Here is a 13,337-nt window from a genome sequence, read left to right as displayed (position 1 = left end):
TTGCATTATCATACCTGTCTCATGGCTAAAATTTTAAGATAAAAGTTATAAGATCTCTTTCTGTGTCTGTATGTTTATGAAACCTAGCAAGACCCTGTTGGACCCTCCTGGACACAAAAGCCTTCTATGTCCCCTGGTTCTTGTTTATAGGAAATGGGCTTCATTAAGCTTCCTTGATCCTCCCTGAATTCCAAAGGGCATATTCAAACAGTTGCTAATCAGGGAAAGGAGGGAATACAGAAGCAAGGGAGGAGCAGTCAAGAAACAACAGTGCAGCCTTAAGGCAAGGGTCCTGGTTCCTCCCCAAAGAATATACATAACAGTATCTCTGAGGGACTTCGCTGGTAGTCCAGTAGGTAAGACTCCATGTTCCCAATGCAGGGGGCCCGGGTTCAACTCCTGGTCAGGAAAGTTGATCCCATATGCCGCAACTGAGTCCGCATGCCACAACTAAAAGATCCTGCATGCTGCAACAAAGATCCTGCATGCCCACAACTAAGACCTTGCACAGCCAAAATAAATAAATAAATATTAAAAGAAAAAGAAAAAACAGCATCTTTGAGTTCTGTAGGAACTAAGGCCCACACCCAGATGGAGGATGGCCACTTCAGGTTGAGCACAAGATTCCTGGAACACCAGCCTGTTACCTCACCATCAACCAATCAGAAGAAAATCACACACCCTGCAGCCCTCCCTGCAACCATCACCCCAAATTTTGCCTATAAAGTCTTCCCCCCCAAACCATCAGGGAGTTTGGGGTTGTTGAGCATGTACCACCTGTTCTCCTTGCTTGCCCCTGCAATAAACCTTTCTCTGCTCCAGACTCCAATGTGTTGGTTTATTTGGCCTCCCTGTGCATTGGGCACAGGGACTTGTGCTAACAGAAAGAGCTACATTTGTTCACAACTATGTAACTCTGTATTTTTAAAATCTTCTATTGTCACTATAGTTAAATAGATAATTAAGTAATATAACATAATGACCTGTGAGCCTATTAATCAAATACACCTTTTGACATTTTGACTACTTCCCCAAATCAAATTCTAAACAGTCTTTCTGACCTCTAAGTCACTTTGAAATTTCCCAGAGGACCCCTGGAAAATATCAAAGGATTTGTCACTCATCATGTTTGTAAGGATATATGTTATTAACATAAGTTTTCCAAAAATTGTATAACATTTCTAAAATTCTATTATGTCCTGGCATAACATTATCAGTCATAATTCCAGTTATCTTCTTAAAATGTTGTGTTACAGAAATAAGCAAATTTCTTTGTCAATTCCATCGTAATAAACTCTTAGCAGATCTTTAACAATGGAAATTTTTAAGTCTTTGTCATTTATATACAGTTATCATTTTACTCGGATTCTTTCGCAGAAGTGAGATTCTTAGAAAGGACCCTACCAAGTACTCTTGAGCATTGACACTGCTGTCAGCTTACACGGCATCAAGCCTCGGGTGCATGTTTCACAACTGAAGAAGGCGCCACCTGATATTTGGTTCTGTGCACATGTTGAAGATCTCAAAATCAAATTGACTCCTAAGAGAAGTAGCCAACATCTAGGTAGATGGCTTCTTCCCGAGACATCAGATCAAGAGGATCAAGAAAGTTTCTTTCCATTCCCACTTCCCTTCTGACCATCCTTTTAATTCTGACACTGTGAAGGTCTTTATGAGTCTTTTGTCCACCTTTTTCCTTGCCCTGGCCTGAGAAGATAATGCTATTGTTCACATATCTCAGACCATGCAAAGGAGGGTAATCCAACCTTCGACCGACATGCTACAATGTTGGTGATCCTATAGTTCTTTCTGCCAGTGACAGACTTCTCCCTGATTTCCAATGCCTCAGTTTCTCTGGAACAAGTCCGCTGGATAAATACTTATGGGGAAGTGGGGATAAGGTTACACAAAATACATAAAAAAGCAAACCAGCTTAAAGAAGTATCCCCTTTGGGAGACTGGGATTGACATATATACATTAAAATGTATAAAATAAACAACTAATAAGGAAAAATTATTGAGCTGTACATTTTAAATACATGCAGTTTATTGCATGTCAATTATATCTCAATAAAACTCTTTTAAAACATTTAAAAAATAAAATAAGATCCAAAAAAAAAAAAGTATCCCCCCCACCCCGTTTGGGATCATTTCTCGACTTATCTGATTCTAGCTCGTTTGGCTCATGGGGACTCTGGTTCAGGAGTGCTCCCCAAACCATAAGCATTGTTTTGTTGCTAATAATTATTACAGTCTCCCTGATATATTGCATTCTCTCAAAAATTGTAAATGCATGGAGGCAGCCATGGACCAGCCTACAGATGGTTTTTGTCTGACTGGAATGACAACAGAGAACAGCAAAATGTAACCAGCTCCACGAACAGGAGCCTGACGTCCTCTCTTGTGGATGATACACTGAGACCCAAAGAGGTAAAGGTAACCAAGAGTCACAGTAAGACTGACATTTTCGATCAAATCTTTTGAATGGTCAAAAGGATGATCAAAAGGGGGAAATTGTTGAAAAACCTTTTTTATGACCAATATGGGGCCAATCGTGCCCAGGGTGCCAAATCAAAACTTAGATAACTTCTGTGTTCCTGTAAACGCTCTGACCAGAGTATATCCAATCAACCCAAATGCTAAGCCAGCTCGCTTCGAACCAGGCTACAGGGCCCCAGCAAAGCAGATGTTTTCTTTTTTTTTTACTAGATGTCTTCTAATTGTCTCTTCCTTGTTCTTTATTCTTCAACCTGCCTCTCGCCTCATTTGTTGGTTCTCCAAAAGGAGACTGTCAGCTTCATGAAGTGTTAAAGTTTGTTTGGATCACCTAAATTGTCTTCTTTAATCTTTTTTTTTTTTTTTTTTACCAAAGGTAACTTATTAATTCATACATGAATAAAAATAATATACATATAACAGGTCATTATAAACCTGTGTCAGAACTGCCCAGTCTGTGCACCACTGCTCGTGACTACTTTCCCTATTTGTGTGATATTCACAAAGGGTGAGGTGGAGTCAGCGAATCTTTAATCAAAGTGGCCATGTGCTGGCATTTCATATTAGCACACAATCTGTCAAAATTTATACTTAGTGGCCCAACAAATATTTTCCACAAGATTTCAGTAAACAATTTCAGTTAGGCTTTACCTCCGCATGCAATGGTTTGGGGATAGTTATTCTGATATTATTATGTTTGATGAAGTAATTGATTACACATGACTTGGGATGTATTCCAGTATCTTGAGAGTAATTTGATTATTAATATCATCACAAAGCTTTTCACCACACAGGCATGATTTCTGTCCTAATGAAAATAAAAGAGAATCCTTTGTGGTACACTGTGCGATTGCCTTACTGTTGAATAATGTCAAGGAATGATGCCTAATGATTTGCAAGCATGAAAGCATAAAAACTCCACATCATAATTTTTATTTAAATCCATTCATAGAATTTAAGGAAAATTCCATGAGGCATCCAACATAATAACCATAAGCATGACACCTTTTAACATTTATGGGTAAAAGTTATGAATAGAATATGTACTCACATTTTATAGAGCAAAATATGAATTATATACCACTTAAAATATTTATAAACATCACAGGGCTAATCTCCAGAAAATGTCAAATCCTAAGAATTAATTTAATTGTCAGGGTAATCAGGGTTAAACTACCCTAGGAGGAAAACAAAATGTTTTCTTTGTAGCCCACATAATAATCTGAACTCTGAGTCTGTGTACAGTGTGTGTGTGTGTGTGCGCGTGCGTGTGCCAAGTATGTGTTCATTCTTTGTGAGTAGGGGACATGATTTGGTAGCAAAATATAGTAGTAGAACTGTTCTGCGACCCATTAACAACAGGACATGGACACTCGCCTGTCACCCTTTTTTGTGGAGACAGCACTGATAAACCTCAAGCTTTGGGGAATACACTCTTTTCCTTACCAATAGTTCTGTTTGAGAATGATTTTTCCAGTAGTGTTGACACAATATAGCCATTAAAAAAGACCAGCTCAACTAACCATAACATTTTTTCAGTTTTGATCTAAACTCTGTTACCAAGTCAGGAAAATGGCAACTTTCCTTCTTTTCCTTAACTGTAGATAAATTAAGTTTTAAGAAATCCCAATTGTCCTTTATAAGGTGAGTTCTCAATATACTAACAATAAACTGAAAATATTACCTTGGAATTTATTTGACTTTCTGTGTTCTGCAGAGAGCTCGGCTTAAAATGTAACCCAGCTTGTATTGCCACTAAAAATCTCTGGATTAAAAAAATGAATGAAAGTCCTTGGGATTTTACTAAATCAAGAAGAATCTACTGCATATTCAGAAGAAGCAATGTTTTATTATCTAATTATAACATCTAGTGAATCACTATTTAAATGTTTCTCTAGTGTTTGAAAATTTCTTTGTTCAGTATTCCCACTCTGAAACATTTTATTTATTATATTATCAAAATAATACATGTTTATTCATAAAGCATACTGCACTCACAATGGAAGAATTCTTACCTTGTCGTCTAAAAGCATGTACAGTGCAATTTTAGAACTGGTGTTTAGAAGATTAACAATAAGTCAACCCTAGTGATTTTCAAAACTGTAATGGCAATGCTGTAGTATTATGCATTTTGAGTAGGAGAGAATTATTTAGCTAATAATTTAAAATTACTCAATGTAGCCACTAGATAGCAGTATAAGTCTTTGGATTCTCAACATGAACTACAACCTGAACAATTTTAAAATTCTATGTTTCATAATAGCTCAATGACAATTTTAAAATTCTATGTTTCCAAAAGGAAAAATCTGAGGCAAAAAGTCAACGTTATGGTATAAAGTATTTCTGAGTTGTGTTCCACTTTGGTTTGGTATTTTCCTTTGTGAAATTAAACAAGTAATTATCTAGTAAATTTTACCTATAATGAATAACTTCAATTTATTTATTTTACTTATTCACTAAATAAAAAAACAGCAGGTTGTATTACTGAATATGATACTCAATGACACCTAAAAAATTGAGATTATTATTATTTAATATACACTGTACTTTCAGTGCTGTCATTAAATTATATCCATGAAAAAACATTGTTTATTTTATTTATTTTGTTTGTTTGTTTTGGCTGCTCCAGGTCTTAGTTGCGGCATGCAGGCTCTTAGTTGCAGCATGGGGACCTCTTAGTAGCTGCAGGCATGCAAGATCTAGTTCCCCAAAATGGGATCACACCTGGGCCCCCTACATTGGCAGCATGGAGTCTTACCCACTGGACCACCAGGGAAGTCCCTTGCTCATTTTTAAAATGTGTGAATATGCTTGTTGCAAGTAAATTTCTACCTTGTGCTTATATGGTAATCAAATGTAGAGGTTTACACATTTGATTCGATGACAGATGGGGCTCACATTCTCCAAATCCCATAAAAATGATAAAAGAAACAAAAATGAGAAGTATCTATAGGATTGTTGGAAAGTGTAAGATGTTGTTAGCGTGACAGAACATTGATGAATTGTTGGAAGTTATAAAGTAGATGGAATTCAATGGAAAGAAATTTTTAAAAAGCATAGAGTCATATACATTGTATAAAATACAATGTATGTAAATAGCTGTAGATACAATGTAAATACTATGTAAATAGCTGCCAGCATGTGGAAAGTAAAAGTTTTGGTTTTTGGAATTTTCTGGCGTTTTTTGTTTGTTTGTCTGTTTTTTGGAATACTTTTGATCCAAGGTTGGTTGAATCCACCCATGTGGAACCCCTGGATACAGAGGGCCAACTGTATGTGCAAAGACAGGCCCAGCATGGGGCACCAGAGAAGTGAGTAGATTATTTTCCCCAACAATCATGGAAAAAGCTGAGTCTGGAACTGAGACTGGGCAGTCTAACAAACAAGGGGATTTAGAGATGGTGGAACTGTGTGGGTACACAGCCATGTGCGAGAAGAAAGGTGGCTGTGGTGTTCAGTTACGGATGAAAGCTGGCCCCTCAATTTTTTTCTACATTAAATAAATGAAGCATCTTGGAAGATTCTACTTTGGGTACTGGAGTTGGAAAGAGACTCTGGCTATATATTAAGTATTTCAGAATCAACACGAAGTATTTATGGAATGAAATTACTTTTGTAACAGGAAGGGAAATTCCCAGAGTTTAACACAGAAACTTATTTTGTAGCTGGAACCACTATGTTCTGGGTCAATAAACACTGTACTTCACAATTTTGCGAGTGATGATGCTAAGAGAACTCAGGTTTCCTTGAAAAGGTCAGTGTGGTTAAGCAAAGACAGTATTTCTTTCACAGAATATTCTTCATTAGAAGTGCTTTGTTTCAAAATGGCTTTATTTCTTGAACTACACAATTCAACTTTTCCTTTTTAAGCAACTTTTCAAGACTTCGAGTTAGCTTAACTGTTCATCATTATATTTAACACAAGAAATAACTTTTGCTCAATTGATTTGTCAAAAAATTTAGGTACTACCAGGAGATTACTAAAATTTTAATATTAGCTAACATTTTTGAAAGCTTACTATGTGTCAAACATTATCCTAAAAAGCAATTTAGATTTATTTTTTAATTACTTATATAACTCAATGACACAGGTAGTTATACTATTACCATAAGAGACCTACAGTAGGGTTTCCCTGGTTGGCCAAGTGGTTAAGAATCCACCTGCGAATGCAGGGGACACGGGTTCAAGCCCTAGCCTGGGAAGATCCCACATGCCGAGGAGCAACTAAGCCCACGTGCCACAACTACTGAAGCCCTCATGCCTAGAGCCCATGCTCCTCAGTAAGAGAAGCCACCACAATAAGAAGCCTGCGCACTGCAATGAAGAGTAGCCTCCATTGGCCGCAACTAGAGAAAGCCTGCATGCAGCAACAAAGACCCAATGCAGCCAATAAAAAAAAAAAAAAAAAAAAAATTAATTAATTAATTTTAAAAAAGAGACCGACAGTGAAATCTAGTAAATTCTTAGTGACTTATAATTCAGATATGTCAGTTTTCCAATCCATGCCCATACTATTTGTGGTAGACAGAGTAATAACCTCCCAAATCTCTGCCAAAGACTTCTATGTGCTAATCCCCAGAACCTGTGAATATGTTACATTACATGGACAAGAGGAATGAGGGTTTCGGATGGAATTAAGGCTGCTAACCAGCTGACTTTACAATAGGAAGATTATCCCAGATTATCAAGGTAGGGCCAATGTAATCACCAGTGTTATTGAAAGGAGAAGAGGGAGGCAGGAGACCGCCAGAGAGATGGCAGCATAAGAAGGACTCAGTCCACTACTGCTGGCTTTGAAGACAGAGCAAGGAGACACATGTAGAGTGTGGGTGCCCTCCAGAAGCTGGAAAAGGCATAGAACAGATTTTTCCCTAGATCCTCCAGATAGGACATAGCTCTGCCAACATCTTGATTTTAGTCAATGAAACCCATTTTGGACTTGTTAACTACAGCTCTGTAAGACAATACATGTGTTTTGTTTCAAGCTATTAAGTTTGTGGTAATTTGTTCCAGCAGCTGTGAAAACTAATATACTATTATACTCTCCTTTTTTCCCTCTCTCACCAAAGCAAATTTCCAAGTCCACTAACACACATCAGAGGTGCTTTCTACCATACGTACTGAATCTGGGAAGACTTCCTGTGAAGCTTTTACCCACCTAAACTCTGAATCTTCCAAATGAGTTATGCTTCATGAAAAAGCCCAGTGAATAATAAATATCTATGAGAAATTTAAGAATTATGCTCTCTAAGCACTGCTCATTGGTAAGAACTCCTGTTCTTCCATTGCTGGACTAAAGTACAACCTTATAAGTATATTAACATCCATGCTTCCACAAGTCTGCCCACAATTGTGTGGGCATATAGTACACAGCACCATTTACCTGGGCTGCTGGACTCTCTCAGGTTGATGACCAAGAGCAACCAGTAGGCACCCCTCAGGACCATCAAAGTTACATCTACCAAAATCACTGAGCCAAACTGTTGCCTGTTTTTATTTGAGCACCAAGTTTGGTTAAATACTGTATTATGCTTTTTTAGAAAAGAAATTGGAAAACAAGTAACAATATGGAAGAGACATTAGATGGAAAACCAGGAGATGCAAATCCTGGTCCTGATTCAGTCAGAAGTGGTTCTGTCACCTTTGGTAGTTATTTAATCTCCTTAAGTGAAAGATAGCACAATTGGAGAAGAGCAGTTGTTCTAAAATTTTCAGTCATAAGGCCCTTTCTCCAGAAATTACAGGCAAATGAAACAGGCAGAAGTTGACATTCTCTGGCTGAAGGAAGAAGGGACTGGCAGTCCCAGTGTCCACTCCTTCTGCCTCCCCTCGTGCCTATCTCCTGGGACCCTGTGGGAATGTGGAACACAGTCTGGAAAATTATCAGCTCTCGCAAATGTCTTCCATGGAACAGTGCTCATGACGTACATACACATGGTGAAATGGAAGCATATACAGGTTACACTCTTGGTTACACTGCCATCTAGGAGCAAGAATTCAGTTCTTTAAATATCAATTAAATGAAGCAAAACAATACGAATATTATTTAGAAGGTATTTTTTTCATAAACAAGGTAGACTAACCTCTAGAAGAAACTGAATTTCAAATGTACCTTCAAAATTGAAAATATAAATATAAAACATAGAAATGGAATAAGACACATGAAAAATTCAGTCAAGCGCATATGAACAGTGACGTGATTAAGAAACAATACATTCCTTTCAGCGTCTTTATGCTACTGCTGTAGCAACTGCGCTCACTCCTCACATTTACCCTCCAACCCACCCACACACAGTTTGTACCGTTCCTTAAGAGTAGGACTTTTTAGTGCAGATGTTGACCCTACATTTGAGAAAATATAAATTTACTGAGTTGTGAAAAGTCACCTTTCCCTCCATGAGGCTCCAGATTTTAACACAGAGAACAAAAGTTTCCTAAATTATTAGCACTATAAACATCACTTATGTGTATTTCCTCTTATTAAAATAAGAAAAAAAAAACTGTAAGAGGAAGCTTGTACAGTTCTAAAGAAGTATAGTTTAGAAGGCTTTAGAATCACAGAAAAGTAGGTAGTTTTAAAAACATTATTTTGAGGAGATGAATATATTTATATTTCTATATTTTATCCTAGGTAGCAACCCCTACATCTGTGAATTTATTATAAAATTCTACATTTAAAATGTATACTACACACACGCACACATACACATAATATATATATGGTTTAGTTCTCCTTTTGATATTTAAAGGTTATATATAATGTTATCTAAAAGGAATATATGATTGTGTTTGAACATCTCTATCTATAAGAAATTTAAGAATTATGATCTCTAGCCACTGTTCATTGTTAAGAACTCTGTTCTTCTGTATATTGGGCTAAAGGATGACCTTAAGAATATACTAGCTTTAATACTTGACAGCACCTATGGAGTAAGTGCATATGTTTGGAGTAGAAAACCCATTGCGCACTAGGTTCTGGTGAAATCGTTAGCTTTACTCATGTTAGACATCACCATGAACAGATTAAACAGCTGGTTAAGTCTTTTGAAAGTTAAATGGGTTTTTCAAGAAAGAGGTAGAAGATTCTAAGAGGGAATGGGGAGAAGAACTTGGAAGAATATATCAAGACTTAGGGTAACATAATAAAAACAGACATGTATATGCCTGATGGAGTCATTCTAATCTTAAAATAAAAACTCCTCAATCTATGATGATACCCAATCCATGATAATAACACAATTTGAGTGTAGGTTTTAAAGCTGTGATTTTACTTTTACTCGGCCAAAAATACTGTAAGCAAGACCCTTGAACATTCAGAAGTTGTCTAAACTACAGTAAGGATCTTGATATCTTCAGCAAAATACAAAAAAGATGGGTCGATATTTCAAGGCATCTTAATATGTATTTGAGTATAGAATAACATGCCCAAAAAAGCTATGTATTCTGGACTGTTTATTTTGAATCAAGTTTGCATTGTATTAGAGATTTTGAGACAAGTATCACCATTAAAAGAATTTAGTAAGTAGCTGTACAAATATTTGACTACATACAAGAAGTTACATGAACGATGTCAGTGACAAAAACTTGCCAACCTGGAAGAACTGGCAATTACGGTTCAGTGGTTTAGTTCCATGAACAGGACCTGGAGATTAATGAAGATGAATTGTGTTATGGTTCCTACATATTTCCTATTAGAATAAAAGAATCATGATTTCTGGATATAAATTGTATTTTATGTGATTATTTAGTTGAAGCTCAATTGGGAAAAGAACACTAAGATATCTCAGACCTGGAGTCCTGGGTCTGTTTTATATGAACCTCTAGCTAGTAGCAGCAATTTAAACTATTTTTTCCTGTGTATAACACATTGTCAAAATCATCCTGCTGTGAGAACAATGAAAAGATATAAACGGAGAGAGAGTTTGCCATTGTGCTTCCTATTCATGTATCTGCATTTTAAATGCCTGCCAGGGCCTTTGAGTAAGAAGACAACTAAAGCAAGACAAACAGGTCAGAAACCTGACCTACTTTCTTCACCTTCCTGCTTAACAGTGCATGGCAAAGCTTAAGAAAGTGAATCTTGGTAGTTTTAAAAATTTGAAAATTGTGGAAATAGGGAAAGATGTACTCTAGCCTCAACTATGGCTAGAAAACAAACAAAACACCAAAGACAACTATTTACATAAGATACTGGGAAAGAGTCTGAGTGATGAAAATTTATAAATAGCTTTCTCAGAAAATAATTTATTCAATTATGTCTACTCAAATGGAGGAAGATTTTCACAGAGAAACTCTAATTACTGGTTGTTTTCTTTCTTAGTCATAAACTCATAGTAGGTGGAACCTAATTTTTTCATTCACTTAACATAATTTGTTGAAAGAACTGTAGGACACTGGCTACATATTAATTCATCATATGGTCTCTGCCCTCCAGACCATAGTTACTACAAACACAATTGTGTCCATATGATAAATGCTGGGATAAAGTATAATAACAATCCGGAGAACACTGGGAAACCTCGCAATGTTAATATTTGAGTTCAAGTTTGAAAGATGAGTTGCAATTTTCCAAGCATTTTAAGATATGCAAAGTGGTGAACAACAGATTCAGTGCAACAATGATACAGAGCACAGGGCAAAGCAGGATGATGTAGGAAGAAGCCGGATATATAAGGGTCAGAAAGATTACTGAGTTTTCTATTAAAGCAACAATATGTCCTAGAATGTATGTATATATATATATATATATATATATACATATATATATATCTCCTATAGTCATTCACCTGTAGTCCAAAATGTTATTGCTTATTGTGGTGCGAAAGGGCTCTGGTAAACCTGATCTTTTGGGGATCTTAGGTGATGGAAGCTCCCTCATCTTTAATACATGGCTTCTGAGACAGCCCTGGGCATCAGTATGTAGCTGGAAGCCTGGACTAGAAATGATCTACATCACTTCTGCCCACATTTTATTGGCCACAACTCAGCGACCTGACCATGTCTTACAGCAAAGGAGGCTTTGCAATGTAGTATAGCTGCCTGCCAAGAGGAAAGGCACATGATAAATAGCTGGCTTGTCTTTGCCATAAGTGGTGATTTTCTCATGTTGGGGAGTCTCACCACCAGATCTGCTATGTGAAGATCACTTGGGTACAATATGAAGGATGTGATGGAGTAGGATAAGGCTTGTAGGAGGGAAGTTAGGTCAGACATTGGCAGCATCACAGGAAAACAGAGGTAAAATACAGAGAATATTTCTGAGATAGAATAAGCCAGATTTGGTAACAGACTGAATACTGAACTGAGGTAGGGATAAAGGCAGAAAATGACTGAACATTTTATTGAGAGAATGTACCAATGGTGATACTATTAAGTAAAGTCAGGAACATGTCCGTTGAAGCAGGATTACACATGAAAAAAAAGGAGCGCAGTTTTGCAATGGTAAGTATTTGCAGGACATCTGAGTGGAGATGTCCAGTGGGAAAATGAAGCCATGGATCTGAATCTTAGATGAATACATGAGGTGTGCTTTTTTGGGGAAGAGCATTCAACAAATAGTCTACAGCTATGAGACCAGAAGCAAAAACCCAAGGAGACATTATGGAGTGAGATAAGAATCCTGCAGATCCGAGTTCCTCTCTGTCCATGAAAAATTAAAAACAGGACTTTCCCTGTTGGCAATTATGTTATCTTTCTCATTCAGTTGTTGTAGGATTAAATCAACCACACGATGAATCTAAAATACTAGTCTTAGTGTCTGACAAATGGGAAGAATTTAATAAATGGTAGCTGTGACGATAATATGAGTGATAAGGATGGTCATCGCCAGTTGACTCTGAGTGCCTTCGGCTGTTGTGTGGGAAGGTCTCCACTGTCCTCATCTACCTCTGCTTTTTACTAACTCTGCTCCGTTCTACAAGCACTGCTTTTCCCCACATGCTACATAACTGTTCTGCAGTAATTTCTCTGAAGCTAAAGGAAACTGCCCCTCGCACTGATTGCAAATTCTACACAATTATTCTTCACAGTGCTGCGCCTACTGCCTGGGATTGTAATGGCCTCTCGGAGAATTCTAATGGTAATATTCTTTATCAAGTGATTGCTTTGCCCACAGTTGCCACATTAAGAAACACAACTAAAATTAGAGTTAAAAATCAAAGCCAAAAATCTATGACAAATGTAGCAATACTTTTTGTGACAGAAGGAACAATATGTCTAAAAAGAGCTTTCATGCTGTTGTATAATGTACCCTGGCCTTAAATTTGATTCCCCTGAGTGTTCAGTTAATGCGGAAACAACAAATAGCCATTTTATCTCCTGTCTTGAATTTTGCTATTACATTGACCACTATTAACGCATTTTTTGTTTTACCCAGGCTCCTCTCTATTAAAAAAAAAAGCTATTTTATCATATGAGATAATACATTAAAAAAAACAACAACAAACTGATTTTAAAGTGCTGGTCAAAGGTTTTTTCATTTAAATGAATCACAGATGAAATAATTTAAGACAGTGATGCTGATTTTAACCAATCTATTCAGTAAGTCTCCGCTGGGTATAAAGAATATGCCCCCAGGAACTTGCCAGCAGGGAAATGGAAGGGCCCCTCCCTCTAAAATTACGTAAAGAGCCTGATCTGAGATACATAAAATCTTGAAACTAACTTAGAAACACAGACTGACCCTCTGAGCACAGCAAGACAAAACTAAAGCTAAGGAATGGCTGGGTCATTCAGGGGGGTGAATGTGGGCAGAGTACCAGCCAGATAAGCTCATCTCTCCAGCAGACAGGGGTCCCTGATGAAGATCAACTCTCTCTCAGTGGCAGACACCATGTCAAGT

The sequence above is a fragment of the Hippopotamus amphibius genome, chromosome 4, assembly GCF_030028045.1.
Source record: "Hippopotamus amphibius kiboko isolate mHipAmp2 chromosome 4, mHipAmp2.hap2, whole genome shotgun sequence".
NCBI lineage: Eukaryota > Metazoa > Chordata > Mammalia > Artiodactyla > Hippopotamidae > Hippopotamus > Hippopotamus amphibius.
This window is presented reverse-complemented; position numbering follows the sequence as displayed.